At 31.7% G+C, this 16,812-nt stretch overlaps 1 protein-coding gene across 1 annotated transcript in view; it reads left to right on the top strand.

Moving 5' to 3' along the window:
- Positions 1–4,880: 4,880 nt before the first annotated feature.
- Positions 4,881–16,812, top strand: part of slif (slimfast) — a 50,845-nt gene continuing 38,913 nt past the window's right edge. The window contains exon 1 of the mRNA XM_068777034.1: positions 4,881–5,013. The gene's annotated coding sequence lies outside the window, so the exon portion shown is untranslated. The remainder of the gene's footprint in view (positions 5,014–16,812) is intronic.

Here is a 16,812-nt window from a genome sequence, read left to right as displayed (position 1 = left end):
TATATTTAATTATACATAGTGCTATTGGTCCCAATTTTTTTATACACAACTGCCAGGTTCGGAATGTTCATCCCATCGAGTAAAATTAGCAAGAAATATGATGTATACTCTGGTGTTGTTATTCTTCTGATAAAGTTGTATGATCAGTGTATGTTTGATGTAATAAGAGTTAATTTCGTACTGTTTTTTAAAAAGGTATAGTCTTCGCTTTTAATGCTCTTTTTTCCTGCGATAATCCTGTATACCATCGTAAAAAGAAGTTTATTATGTAAAAAAATGTTTAAAAAAGTGACGTTCAAAATTAAAATATTTAAGTACATGACATTATTAAACATTTTTTAAGAGAAATAGGCGAAGCGGTTCTAAGTTTATATGATACGATTACAAAGTGATACGTTATCATAGCTAACTAGTTTGAATTGCCAAGGAATCTAGAGCCGAAAACAAACTCGTAGCGTTAATAAAAAGTGGTTTTTAATATCTGTGTTATTTTTTGCCTTCAAGCCATGAATTTATAGCTCAAATTCTGTCAAATCATCTATGATACACTATATCTAAAAATCATTAGTCACAGAAATAATAAATAAAGTAATGATAAGATAGTAAGAAAATTCAAAATTTGGATAACTGCATATTAAAATCAATTATTGTTTACTATCTATCCCTACAGATCTCGTATGGCCAGAAGTTATAGATCTATCCGCTTCCAGTAGTAAAAATTAATTAATATAACATATTTGATAAGGATAACTTTATATAGATTGATTGGAAATATATGTAAAAGCTTTATAAGTGTGAATGTATAGCTCATTTGTCAAAAAATGGTAAATTAGCTTATAAATGAGCTATATTTTCACCTCTTATATCTGTGTTTCCCAACGAGGAGTGTACACGCTCCACAGGGCAGTAATTCGAAAATGGACTCGATAAGAGTTTAACCCTTTTTTTTGTTTTCAGAAAAGTTTAGGTGCGGCATGTCACTAAAAAGGTTGGGAAACACTGCCTTATATATTTAAAATACATTAAAACTGATGGTTAGTGCGTTTTGTAACCAATAGTTATATGAATTTCAGTTTAACCTTTAACAACCAAATCGAATGTTTCAAAAAGGCCCATTGTTGATTAGGTTATTAATATATGTGATGTTTACTTCAACCGAAAATTTCAATCGTCTTTACACTGACCTCTAGTTAATCGAGGAAATTTCCAAGTTGCATCAAATCAAATATTAATAGCATCTGTGTTTTTAGAGCAATTTTACAAAAGTTTTGAAACTAGAACTTTAATTAATCGATAAGCGTAATGTAAATGTGTGCTAGATCTAAATATATACGTTCTTATTCTTCTAGAAAATTTAAGTCACAGTTCCAAACTTATAATAACAAGTAAATAATACATAAGGTTATTATGTATGTTTTCAGTGGCAGTAGTATGTTTCGTAAATTTCATATTAAACGCTCATCGTATATTTACAAGGAGAGTTTAGAAAGAATGACTCATGTAATGTCATTATGTTAAATAGACGTTGCAAATTATATAGTTTATCTTACCTATTTATCTGTAACAGGTTTGGTGAGTTCAATCCATTGTCACACCTAAATAAATCACAACAGAGTAAGGATTTTTGTTTTTTGCCGTCAACCACACCTTCCGGCATGCACTATACATAAACAGAATTGATGTGACTGTAGCTTGAAATAATACAGCGTACTGACGGAATGCGGGACTCTTATCTGATTAAAGCACTGTCTGATTAGCGACTTTCATTATCTATACTCTGGTTTTTCGTTAGCGTGGTATACAGTGGCTGCAAACGCAATCACTGACCTTTATTTAAATTTCCTCCATTATCTATCTTTTAACTAGATTAACACAATTAAAACACTCTAATTCTAATCCTAAAACAATTTCGAAAACCAACAAAAACGTAAACGTAAAACGAAAATGTGTCATGTTTTTTTTTTCCAAAAAATTTTATGTTTACAGAATTAAATTATAATCTAATGAACATGTTATTGTGCATGTTATCTTTTTATGTTATTCAGTATTTTAATTATTTTGGATTAAGATATATAAATTATGAAACATACGAAACACTTTTCGATATCATGTACAAAAGTAGCGCCTGATAGAAATAAATAGCAAAATAATGCTTGTGTAAATAAGCGTCATAGAGAAGTCCAGGCGCAAGTTTAACGATTACATAGAGTTGTTATATCTAAAAATAGTAAACCTAACTATAAATGAAATAGACACATTATTACGTGTGACATTTGGAGTTTAAATTCTTTCAACTAATTTAATTCAGTTCAACGATTTAAGTATCAATTTATAAACTTATATTTGAAAACAATGGTTGTTTAATAATAGCATTTGTTGTCGTTCGTATGCATCATCATTCATCATTTAAGCTGTAGAGGGTCCATTGCTGAACAAAAAGCTTTCCCCCATAGATTTATACAAAAAGAAATAAACAGGATCACTTGACAGTTAGTGATACGACAGGTAGACAGCTAAGGATCATAATTATAATTATATTAACGTTTTGATTTACATCTCACTGTCAAAAGTTAACTGTCACAGTAGAACAGAAAAAAAGTAAATCGGAGTGATCACTTTATTCGTTTATTAAATGTCTTTATAAAAAACAACAATTGTCCACAAAAATATTTTTTTTATTAAGAACATTTCGAAAAACAAACTAGTTATATATTTTAATTATATTTGAATTATTTTAATTTATTCTGTGGTTCATTTTGAAAGATGTTTTTTCCTCGTAATTTAGGCAATTTTTTCCCTCAATAATAACTTTTACTGTGTCTTTAAGAAAATATGAAAAAGTTAAAGAATAAAAAGGAAAGAATAATGTAGCGCTTAGTAACATGATAAGCGATTATTCTTATTTAAATAATTTGAAGACTTAATTATAAATCCATTGAATGAAAGAAATCGTTTTACCAGTTACCCTCAAATCAAAACACAGCAAAGGTTTCTAATTGGAAGCAGTTTCAAACTAGATACTATCCAATTAAATTAAAATAAAATGCAAAAGTTTAATCTATAAATTGTTACGTGTTTTATGTAAATGCGATATATCAATTGCGATCAGATCAAATCGTGACCAAATGGTTAATGAACACATAATAATAAATCGACGTTTGTACATGTGAGGACAATTAACAACGTAGTAGCCGTTGCAAAAAGGCGTTAATTATTTTTAACACTTCAGTGTTATTTCGTCTACTGAAAGTGTCAACGGTTTTCTCTTAGAAATCGCGTCATACATCTAGTTTTTACTTTTAACTATATTTTCAAGGTCGAAGACATGTTATTGTTATAGGTAAACAAATGTGTGCTATTAATATATGTACGTGTTATTTTACTTTCTTAAATTTAATATTACGACTATTCGTTTCGAAGATCATCACTGTTAATTTTATTTTGGAAGCAAGGGGCAAGGTCACTATGCTCAGACCTGACGACTATTATCGAAGATTCTTCGTCTATAAAAGCTCCTGTATCAAGGTTTTTTTTTAAATTTTCTATTAAGAATTGTAACGGCCACAACAAAAGAGTAAAAGACGACCAGAATATGAGGAATGCCCTATCTCATACGTCAAGCGACAGCTTAGGCTAGGAACGATTGACGAATGGAATAGCAGGTAAATGAATGGAACGACGGCATCGACAACACGGAAGTTCTTCCCGGACGCCGTCGCGACCTACCGCGCGCTTCGTAGCATGGAGGTGGACGCGGTCTTGGTCCAGCTCTTCACGGGGCACGGGTACCTCTGAGTACCTTCATAGGTTTAAGCTCGGGGAGGAGCCCTCCTGCTTCTGTGAACCGGGCGGCGAAGACGCAGACCGCGAACCACCTGGTAGCAGAATGTCCCGCATTTGGAGGGCTCCGATATGAGACGGAATGCCGACAAAAAGATAAAGGGCCAATAAAAAAAAAACGGCCACAGCATATTTCGTTCTGCCCAAAAATTACAGCGCTATAAAAGTCCGATGGAAAAAAAATAAATATAAAAATATTCCTCGTGCTTATTAAACTCTTTAATTGAGTTTCAATGATAAACAAAAATTACTAAAAAAATATCTACTTGGTATAAAGCAAAACTGTAAAAACAATGTCATAATGTTTTTTTCGTAAAGCCTAATGGTTTATTCTCTTTTATAATTTATATTAGTTTTATTAATATTTTCTATAGTTTTGTATTTACGCAGGTACAGATTAATTTTTCTCTTATCTTAAAGAAAAGTACTGTTTATACCATTTTGCCAGTTTTTTCAATTTATTGTCTTTATAGTAAAACTTTGCGAGATTGGACTAGAATAAAAAAAATTGTAAAGACTTCTTAACTTTAAGCGGTTTCATGTAATTGATAATAAACATTTAACATAAACCTTCACCACAGCGATCATGTATTGTAATGCAACAGCACTAATATTTTCTTTTAGTGTCCACAGATACATATAAATTTGGTGTAGTGGGCCACAGAAAACGATTATTAATATTATTGTGAAAAATTTTCAACACTATATATGGCGTGTTGGGATGTTTAAAAATATGCCACATCAAGTATAATAATAAAAATATTAACCAATTATTAGCAAAGAGTTACAGGGAATGCAACTGAAAAGTTTTTTTTTTTGTAAGATATCGTGGAATATTTTCTAAATTTTAAGGGCACAAATAAAGTATTACTCTGAAATACATACTTTTCATTTAAAAGGAATTGTTCTGTACAATAAAATAATGTTTTATTACAAAATTTTGAAGCGATCCGGACACGCCGATTCGTCGCCGATCACTAGAAATTCAACGCGTCCGCGATCTTGCGTCCGTCAGTAGGTAGCCGTCGTGCGCATGCGTCGGCTGGCATAATGTGTTGACGTTTCCCGCGCGCCAACTGAATTATATCGAAGTTGTGTTTGTGAGTGGTCAATGTTAATACGGTGTCTAAACTAATTCTGAATTAATCAATTTCGGAGTCAAAATTCAAAAAGGTATGTCCAGTGATAAAATATAGTTTCAATGTAAATATTCCTAAATATTATTGGTTATTTTTGTTTGAATTCTATTGTTGGTAAATAGAGCTATCATTACTTTACAAATTTAAATAGTACAATGAGAAGGGGGTATGCGGTTTTAAAGACAATCTAATTTATAAATTAAATGATATAAAATTCTATAGTAAATTTCTTGTAAAAGAATAAAATATCTGTATCATTTGTTTATTTATAAGATTCTCCAATCTGTCATATATTTGATAAAGTGGACAGTTATTATCATAGCTAAAACTGTTGACAATTTTATTATTCCTAAAAAAATCCTTCATACGAATAAAGAATTTTATTATATAATTTAGAATGTTTAAAGTGTAAGTTGAATAATGTATACAGATGTTTTTACTTTAAACGCAAGATTTTAATAAAATGTACGATAAAAAATTATTTTTTTTTAATTAAAATGAAAGCTCGTTTTTATTCTCGAACAAGGTAAAGATTACGGACTTAATGATTCGTGTTCTTCAAAATATTTTATTTACGTTTTGATGTGGCGAAATATTTAAGCATGTTATAAATTAAATTAGAATTTTTGTGCTATAGATGGTGATAAGAAAATAACCTTTAGGGATATAGAACTTTAGGAGAAAAGACCCTAGAAGGTGCTTTATTCTAAATTAAATAATACTATGTTGTTTTCTGCAAGAGCCGAAGATTAGAAGAGAAACTTAGAAATAGATAGTTCTCTGTTTTATACGAAGTAGATGACTCAAGTTCAAGAGTCTACAAACAGTTTTTGTAAGACATTTTTCAAAATTCATTAACTGAACGTAACCTATTTATTTTTCTAGGTCACTCAATTCTAGATAAAACCTAATTACATATATAACTATTTCATTTGCATAGAATGAATGTTATTATTTGAAAGAAGAATGCGAGTTGATTTAGTTAAAAGATAATATTTTTATATCTAATACTAACCAATGTTTTGGCTTTACATTATAATCATAGGGAATTTGCTTATATAAACTTCGCTCATATTTTTGTAACGAGCAAAGATACATACATTAGATATTTTAAACAAGATTTTTATAAGACTTAAAATTAATTGAAAACTACATATGAATTATTATAATCGTTTGAATTTATAATTAAAATAGTAGATTAAGCAAAGAGCAGTAGTTTCTTAAGTAAAACAAGTTTTCTTCAGATATAGGATATGACTGGTATTCAAGTGAGTGGTTTTTAAGAACGACTGACTTTGCAAGGACGTCGTCGTATGTGACGTTAATTATGAGTATATATCTTGAATTACAGTCGCTTTGTACGAAATAGACGCTAGTCTAAACATACAGCGTGATTTATAGACGTAAAAGCTTTAAAGGGGTGAATGTATAGCTCATTTGCGCTAATAGCTCTTTAGACAGCTTATAGATATCGCCACATTCTACTTACAGGATGATCGAAAAAATATTTATGTTTTAACGGGGTGAATGTATAGCTCATTTGCCCTCGTAGCTCTTTAGACAGCTTGTAGACATTACCATATACTACTTACAGGTGATCGAAAAAATATAAATGTTTTAACGGGGTGAATGTATAGCTCATTGGCCCTAATAGCTTTTTAGATAGCTTATAGACATCGCCATATACTACTTACAGGTGATCGGAAAAATATTTACGTTTTAAAGGGGTGAATGTATCGCTCATTTGCCCTAATAGTTTTTTAGATAGCTTATAGACATCGCCATATACTACTTACAGGATGATCGGAAAAATATTTATGTTTTAAGGGTGAATATAAAGGTATATATACCTCATTTGCTGTCAATTAATGTACCGTATATTCTATCGAATAACAATGGTTTCAGAAATAATGAATAACGTAATGATAATATAGCAGTATGTAGTAGTGTTTGGATTCGTAATAGCGAAAATTGTGATTTCTATATATTAAAATTAATTATTGTTTACTATCTGTCCCTGCAGATATTGTACTGTCAGAAGTTATTAGTCTGTGGCATTCCAATGAATATTTCGTATTGATGACTTTATACAGGGTATTTGAAATAGGTGCGAAAAGTTTTAATTCCGAAACTAACCTTATTTATTATATCATTCACCCCTTTTAAGTTTGTACGTCTAAAACCAACCACCATGTTTATGGCAGAGTAATTGTGTCGTAAAATCAATATTGATAAAAATTAATTACTGTGTTAGTAAACACTTTTGTAACCACATTATAAAAGAATATTTATAAAACTTTTTAGTGGATATAAATAAAGACTCAACGGCGACATAAAGTGAGTTGATGTTTGAACTACAACAGGTTTGATTCTCTCGAAACATTATGCTGAAAGTCGAATATAAGATTCAACGAAACTGTGTTGTATTAGGAGTTGTCATCACCAAAATCACGTTAGTAATGTCGGCAAAGCTGACATCTCAATTAAAAATACTACTAGAAATAACTTTATTTCTTCGACTTATGACTAATGTTCTTAGTTGTCTTTCCCCTGTCTTCATTGTTTTGTTATATGTTAATTATAATTAGCCTTGTAATATTGTCACAGCTGAGATATAGGCTTGCTCTGTGTTTTGATTGTATAGCATTCTTTCATTATTTTTTTATAAACCTAATCGATTTTAAAATGAGTTCTGGAATATTCATAAGACTTTAATTTCCAGAGAAATTTTTTGCATTATTTTTATTTTTATCTGTAAAGAGTAGTAATTGAATTGACAGTTCGGTAATATACTGATAAAGATATATCAGACGTGTCAAATCAAATTCCTGGTAGCATAAACACGTACGTATTCTTAGTGCAGATCAGTGCACATATTTTTCAGGTCTTACGATTTGCCCGTTTTATCACGTTTGCGGCCTGCCGAGAATCTAAGTCGAAACTTAAGATCGTAAATTATTTTTAATACAAATTTGTTGCAAATTTTTAACACCGTAAAGCATTTGTATAGTTAAATTATTACAGTACGACAACGAAAGAAAGTCAAAAAATATTCTGGAAGATCAATTACAAATCAAGGCCACGTTTTTACGAATAATATAAAAGAGAAAGTTTTGCCAAGCGCATATTACTGTGATAAACAGACTCAAACAGATAATATTTTTTTTTGTCAACTACCTTCAATATTTATTTATAATTATTACATTGTGTTGTTGAGATCTGAATGTAAATAAGAATCTATTATATTTAGGTATTATCTAGGTTCTGGCCGGTTTTTCGCAGCAGATCAGCACTCCGAGCCAGTGGTAGTTTACTTACTTATAATATTAAATAGTAAATGATTTAAAAGTGCATATATATGCCTATTTAAATATAGATAGTTAAGTAATATAAAATATATAATATTAAAGCTTGTCTGGTAGAAATCGCCTCGAGTGATATGACCGCCTCTTGTACCTCTGTATGATTTTTATTTTATTTTAGATATTATATAATGTGTACAAAAAAGTATAAATAAATATATATTAATTTAAATTGAATATTTGATTCCGAAATATGAAAATTCTTGTTAAAAGATATATATTTTATAAACAGACAGCGATCGCTCTTGTTTTCAATGGCAAGTTATGTAGTTTTCCTCCTTTTTCGCTCTCTTCTCAATAACCTAGGCAGGGAAATACCTATTCCCTTGCGCAGTGACCTGTCACGCTAACTTTTCCCGTCCAGATAATATTACGACACTTGCACTTGCTAAGGTTAGAATCGCATAGCAAAACTCGTCATAATATATTTTTTACGCATGAATATTTATGTGTAATTTGCGAGAGTCAACTAATATTTACTGTAAATTAAATTCTTTTCTTAAATAATATCAAATGATCATACCAAAATTGCAGTGGTAGCTCAGCGGTTGATATCTAAGAATTGCTATCGTACGTCGGAGATTCGAATTTTTAAATTAATATACCTATAAATGTAGTAGATAATACTTTTTTTAGATATGCTGACTAATATCACAGGCTCTTAAATAATAAATGATACAATTACTTTATGAAGAATTATTTCGTCTGCTTTGCCTTCATACTGACCCTCAAACTTAAGTTATAAACTAACGTATGGTGGACAGTGGTAGCACAGCGGTATAGGACTGAGACTTACCATCATAAATCGCGGGCTCGATTCCCAGGATACAATCATATATATAATCACTTTGTGCCTTAATTATATAGGATTGTCACAGCTCAAAAACAAGTTTTCAGAAGATAAACAGCAGCGTTTTCTGCATGATATAACAGCACACTGCGATCGCCAACCCGCCTGCTAAGCATGGCGATTATGGTATATCTTTCATAGATATCTTTGGGGGAGGTCTATGTTTTGCAGCGAGCGTCGTTGGGCTGAAACGACGACCGTTGGCTTCTACATACGCATTAAAAAATCTTTCACAACTGACATGTACTTACGACTTTATGGCCTTGCACAATTTCCTGGACGATATATTAAATATCGTAACTCACGTTTTAAGTACCAGTGCCTTTATTGAAAACAATTATGCGAAAATATGCTCACACCACTAATTATTTTTGCCGGTTTCGGTTTGTATGATTCAGATGCATTGTCTTGATCCTAGTTGCGCGTTTTTATTGGCTTTATAGTGTATGAAGCTAGCGGGTTTGATGCTAATATATAGGTGATATTTTTACGACTACCTTTAACCACACGCGTAGCTTTTTATCACTCGGTTGAAATTAAAAATTGAGTAAATAAAACATTCATAAAGGGCTTATATCATTTACAAAATTCATAACGCATATTTAAGGTAAATTGACGGAAAAGGCTTATTAATATGTTATTATTAGACTATATAACCCTTGGCAATGATATCTCTTGATTATTTTGATTTCATTTAGGTTATATCTGATAAAAAGTATATGTAAAAATCTGTATTGTTAAACTTTAAAAATATGTTGTTGTGGAGTTTCTTTCTGTTTTCTACTCCGCAACATACACCTTGCGAAGCAGATTAGAGTGAAAAATAAAATAGATTAAAAAATTTATAAATAATGTGTTCAAGATCAATAAGAGTTCTATTAAAAGTTTCGAAGTTGAATAAATGAATTTTATGTTACATTTATACATAAGAAAACTACAGACTGCCACGTAAGTTTGTTTCTCTAAAAAATATAAAAGTATCTGCTGATATGGTGGATCCTCACTTCTGGCCTCACGGTTACTTAACGGGCTATGGAACGGGTTCGAAATTTCTCTACGAGATTGTATCGGGTTTGAGAAGTAGAAGAACGAAAATAACCGGCAAGCGCTGTGTAGAACGTCCACCTACAAGATAAATATTGACATTAAGGTCTTCGAAAGTAACATGATGCAGGCCGCTCCCAACCGATCCCAGAAAAAATGTACCTAGCCACCTAAGAGTAATAACATGATGGAAGGAGGGCGATGAAAGCAAGAAGGAATGAAAGAACAAAATGAAAGATATTGTGATAGAAATAAGGTAAGAATGAAAGAAATTGAGATGAATGACAGTGAGTGAAGAATAAAGATGAAAGATCTGAAAACATAGTTATAAACAAAGACCCTGATCCCAACTAATTAGGGGTACGAGAGGCCTCCAATAGCGGTGGCCATTTGAAAAAAAAAACCAATCTCAGAGAAAATCTTTGTGAAAGACCTATGTCAAGCAGTAGTCGTCATATGGCTGAAATGAAGATGAAGATGATGATTTTTTTCCCCGCACGCTGTGTGAATTCACCATGATTTAGAGCCATATTCCAAATATAATATGACGTACCTGTATAATTTCCTAAAATTTTAAATAATCTACTAAAATTATTAATTTAGTGTTATAGTTTTGCATGCGAAGCATAAGTTCTTGATTCGTTATTCGAATAATTTTACTACCTACATCATATAGCCTGGCCATTTCGCAACAGAATTAACGCTCAAGTTATTGATGACTCTCTCGATGTAAATATATTACTTGTAAACCTTTCTTTGAGTCAGCTGGGTTAAATAATCGACGGGGAACTACACGTGTTATTACTAATCGTAAATTTGGCTTCATTATGTCTTGTTGCAATAGAAGGAAAAGTACGTAAAAAATATCATGATTTGTCGTTACAAACAAAAGAGACATTTTAATAAATTACAAATCTAAAACGAGGGTAATACCTAATTTTTTAGAATAGGTCTTCCATTAATCAGGTATAGCCTATGTGCTCTGCGATATATAGATATTTATAATAGTCTCTTATAAGTCCTTTTTATGAAAATGATGAAGTGAATATCTACGGAGTTACTTTGTAAGTAAAAAAAAAAGGATAAAATGCTTCGTACATTTAACTTCGTAACCAGTTATTACTTTAAACAATAGATGATTTGTTTGAATTGAATAGCCTATATTTCTCTTTCTCTTTGGTCAATCGATGTATAGGAAAACCTAGTGTTCGATTCCTTCTTGGTACGTTTTAAATCTGGCCATCATTCACAGTGACCTCATTAAGCCATCGATGGATCTATACCCTGTCAATCCTAAGCATATAACCCAGAATTTTGGAAGACTTTAACATCGTCATTTCTGACATAGGTGGTCAACTGTTGAATAAATTAAATATAAGCTTTCCCCATAGGTTATTATTATTATTCTTTCTTTTATAACTATATTGTCAAATTTACTCACAATAAGTCATTATGGTAGTTTCCAATCTATCCTAGTCAAAAGTCCCAGGTCGTTCTGATTAAACATCCATTAATTTATGGCCTTACATATTCTTCACTAAAATACTTTCTGAACTTATTACTGCAACATTTATTTTGTCGTTTATAATAACTTTGTACTCTTGTCTAAACATACAATCTTACGATCAAAATGACCTATGATTAGCCACTATATGTTTAAATTTTTTTAGAATAATTCACCGAATGTAAGATTGTTGGCTTTTGAACGAAAATGCAAGTTTTGTCAATCATTTTAGAGTTTAGGTTCGCTATTGAAGTTTCTAAGGAAAAACCGATCTCCAAACCAACGTAACGAGGCTGTCCAGCGTGGGATCTATTCCGTCTATTGTATTCAACAATCTAATCATAGAACTCTCGAAACAATAAACTCGGAACGGATGAAGAAGTGCCGTGAACACATGTGACTTTGAAGTAATAAATTTTTCTGTACGGTTCTCGGAAATTCTAACCGAGTACTTTCTCGAACTTACTAGAACCTTATCCGTAATATAAATAGGTGTACTCCCTATATCGACAGTTCAGTGTTGTTGTTCAAGTTATACGATTAAGATCTACGATCAATGATACAAAGTGAATATTTGGCAAGTTATTTGGATATTGATTTCTTAAGCGATTTGGAAGCGTAGTTTGGACTAAGCGAAAGTATACTTTGTGTTATAGTATTCATTTGATTTGTGAATAAAAGTCTCCTTGTGAACTAGTGGTGTTTCATTTCGAGTCAGAACCCACAGTATATAACAATAGCATCAGTTTATTATGTTTAGGTGACAGCGTTAAAAAGTAGCAGCTGACAAACATCGATCATAAATAATGACGTCGTCTCATTGTGAAACCAAATCTATTACCCAAACAATAATAAAAAACAGGCAAAACTTTTCTTTTCAATGTTTAACGTAATTAAACATAGTATTATTAAGAGCATTCTGAAGCGGAAACGACAGATCGGCAAGCGCAACATAGGACATCCACCTACAAAGTGGTCAGATGGCCTTTGTTAAGATCGTAAAATCAGTTTTAGTAAGTGTTTTGGACTTCCTCTCTTTCTTTGTTCCTAGGCTTAGTAATTCAACTATATATTATACTATACATTAAAACCTTACGATGACATCATGAGCTTTAGATGCTAGAAATAGAGCAGACTAATGGGGCGGTGACTTAGTAATTTCTGCTATTATTAGTAGTATTCTGCTATCTATACATCATAACCAACAAAAAGTTTCAATGTATCACGTTTATGTAAGCAGTGTATTTGAAAATACAATATGGTCAATGCACAAACAGTAATGAAGCTAATTTATCTGAAGTATACGACATAATCAATGTTGCGAGAAATCGCAAACGGAGAGGGCATGGACCTTCGTTGTGGGGTCGGATCAGAAATGAGAAGAGCAAAAGACCCAAAGTTGCCTACGTAGCTCAAAGAATTGCTCGTTTGATGGAGTAGTAGGCGGGGCACATCGCTCATGGAACCGATTGCCTAGGGTTGTAAGTTTCTCACCATGATCCGGTAGACGCGACGTCGGTACGTCCCACAACAAGGTAGACCGTCGACATAGTTAAGTTTGTAATAAGTCGCTGGATACAGGCAGTGCACAATCGGCCATCATGGCGATCTTTAGAGAAGGCATATGCTTTGAAGTGGGCGTCTATTTGCTAATATGATGATGAACGGCCCGAGCAAGGGCTTGTAGCACATGAACTTAGATATGAAAAACGACTTCAAGGGCCTATTGAAACTTATTTCCTAAAATCTATACTACAAGTAAATGCCAATAATGCACTAACTTCAAAAAATAAAACGTGCACTCTATTTTTATACACAAATATATATCAAGCAAAGACTTTAATTATCTATATTAATGGTAAGTGTTTCTACAGAGTTTCAGTTGGTGTTACGTCAAAGATTAACCACTGAAGTGGCTATTGTGCCAAAGACGCTTTGATAAGAACCCTTTGTAAGGCCTCCACCTACTTGTCGTTATCAGATTGCCTAATCGTTTTTCGTCCAACATATTTCTGCTGTTCAGCGCAATGATTTTTTTAATTACAATTTTTATCGCTAGAGTGTTATGTTTACATTGTTTTTTTGGCGTTCAGATAGGAAAGGGCTTCTCCCAGCTGCATGTCACGACAGCGTTTTATTATAAACAATTTATTTAAATAAAATATTTATTTATGAAAATAAAAATATTATTTATGATTTTTACTAAATTATACTATCATTTCTACATTATTTTATTTGAAGTCAAGCGCTACAGACCGTTAAATGCCGTGAAGTATGAGGCAATGTGCCGAAAAATTGTACTGTAGATTTTTTCTCGAGGAGGTCCGGTGAGTTGAACGGAGGCATATTAAGATTTTCGCAGAGTCATATGGTTACGTCTTTTGGATTCGAATCGGGAACAGTGTCTGTATAAGTGATGAAAAATCTTTACTGTAGAGTCGTCACACGGGCAAGCATCGTTTTGTTGTGCATTAAAAATTGGTATTGTGCCTGGTAAGTTAAATATAAATAGTATATAAGAGTATAAATGTAAATATCTCATTGTTTATTTTAAAAGTTACGAACTTGAACAGTTGTTACGTGCCTGATTTGGCACAGTTTACTGTTAATGTAGTTGTCACATACTTCTATTTAGCAATAAATTCTTGGAGTACAAAGTATATTATAATACTATAATGTAATTTTAGAATATGTCAATCTGACCGAATTGTTTTTGTTGTTTGTTGTACACGCACTTTTTGTTGCAATTTTTATGTTTATTTCAAAACAATATCTCATTTTAGTTTTAAGAATTTCACTGTTGGACATATGTCTCTCGGGAGATTGTAAATAGGACTGGTTGGAAGCAGACGACTTGTTAGGGTCTATAGAGAATTACATACTGTGAATAAACATTGGACAGGTAATGGCATATCAGTCATCACAGAGCGTATCAGCGTACAGTTTGTGAAGCTGTTTCTAGTATAATGACTGCGCTAATTCGACACAGTATCTGTCTCAAGGTGACGAATACTTACCAATTATTTTACATGTATTTACATGATAATTGCTTATCCCATTCCGACGTATATATTGTCGAAAACACATCTTTCATGTTTCGTTATTTTTTTCTACATAAAAAGTATTTTAACCCTTTAATTCACGACTTTTATTTATACTTAAAAAAAATATATCTTGCAGATAAGTACATTAAAATGCAGGGAAAAATAGAAAAAATGTATATAATATTTTTTAAACTTACTTTTTTAAAAAAACTTATGTTGCAGATATACAACACTATGCATTTATTCTTAAGTGTAGTACTCATTTACGTTTAAGTGGAATGTTGCAGTTTTACATCATTATGCATTTAAGGGTTAAAAATCTTTATCATCTCTAACCGGCCAGTACCTTTTTCTTTAGTAATTACATCAAATACCTATTAGAATTTTTTTTAATAATATTTTAGCACAATTGCTACTTAGAATTTTCCTATAATTGCACTGGTCTCTGGTATCAAAGGTCCGAGGATCAATTATTAGAAACAATTGAAGTGCACTTATTTTCTTTGATTTAAAATTACTTCGTTTAAATTTAGTATGTCGATGCTTGATGTTTTTTTTTATTATAAATATTTTATCCAAACTAAAACAGAAGGATGTTGTTATAATTAATTTAAAAAATAATGATAATTATTTTAATTAAGATACAATATGGATTGGATTACAAATAAAATAGAAGAGTTTCACTGTGTAAATTATTTGCGATTAAAATAGCATTAGTGGTGCTATTTGATATTTAAAAACCTGCCCAACTACAATAGTTTTTTGTGTTATTTTAGTAGAGAATACGAAATTTTCGTTTTCTTGCATTTAAAATAAAATGAATTCAAGTAGTTTTGAACCGGAATTAGTTTTGACAGCGTCACAAGTCTGCTAGTAACATAAAACTTGTGTCTTCGAAACCAGATCCGAAATCGTCGATTTTACCTCAAGAACATAACGAGTTCTCGTGAAAGTTGTTTTTATTAAATTTGAATCCTTTTCATCATAATGCTGCGCATTAGTATTAAATATATAATACATTTTTTGCAGACATTTTTATTAGCACCGCTTCTCTTTTGTCTTGAATAACAAAACTTTATCGCAACAGACATTTTTCCGGCAACACATTCTTTCTTATCCACCGCTAATAATTTCGTTATTGCCAATAATTAACCTCTTAAATAATAACTGCGAAATATCTTTTCGATCAATATTCCTTAGTGTCCAAAGACTCTAAGGTCTACGAACAATATGTGTATTGATGATATATGGCAGTGTAACGCGGTCTCTCACTCCAGAACTAGGTCTCAGTCGTTCATCGAGTCGTGGATAAGGCTATGCACGGGATTTTTCTACGAGATCAAATCCGGTATGAGGAGATTCGTAGACGAAAGGAAATTAATCAAGTCAGCTCAACGGACTGGCTAATTCTAGTGGCATTGAGCAGGCCTCATAGCGCGCAGGATAAATGACCTCTGAGGCTAAGGTTCATCGTCAACCCACAAGATATACACCACAAGATACCCTGGATGCACGCCGCTTTCAATCGGTCTTCTAGTCTATGGTCGTAAGACTTGGTCGTGTTTTAAAAAAAAATTAAAAGTTACAATTTTTTTATTATTTTAAAACATTGTCTATGGAACTAAAATTAAAGCCAAGCAAAATATAAATTAAATGTTTTTTTCTAATTCTCTCGTTATCGTGATGTGTCCTTTAACAAAAGTCTTATCTATAAGAAGAAAAGATGGATAGATCAGAAGAAAAATCTAGAGAAACTACATAGATCATAATACTATATGAATCATTCAATGACTTTAATACTTTAGATCAAAATTACGCAAAACGTAATAAATTATATAAATGTATCGTAATTAAATGGTTAGATCGACGAGTAAAAGTTGTACGCAATAAATAAATATATTAATTTTTTATATAACAACACCTGAGGCGATTGGTCGAAAACACACAGCGACCTCGCTCCGAGGCCTTGGTTCCGTTCAATTAGCTATGTTATAAAGTACTTTAGATGTTTATTTAAACACAAATATCT

The sequence above is a fragment of the Battus philenor genome, unplaced genomic scaffold (assembly GCF_028537555.1).
Source record: "Battus philenor isolate CCGP_79_NKW_IND1 unplaced genomic scaffold, ilBatPhil1.0.hap1 SCAF_13, whole genome shotgun sequence".
In the NCBI taxonomy this organism is placed as follows: Eukaryota; Metazoa; Arthropoda; class Insecta; order Lepidoptera; family Papilionidae; genus Battus; species Battus philenor.
Note: the sequence above shows the minus strand (reverse complement) of the source record. Positions and strands in the feature narration are given on the sequence as shown.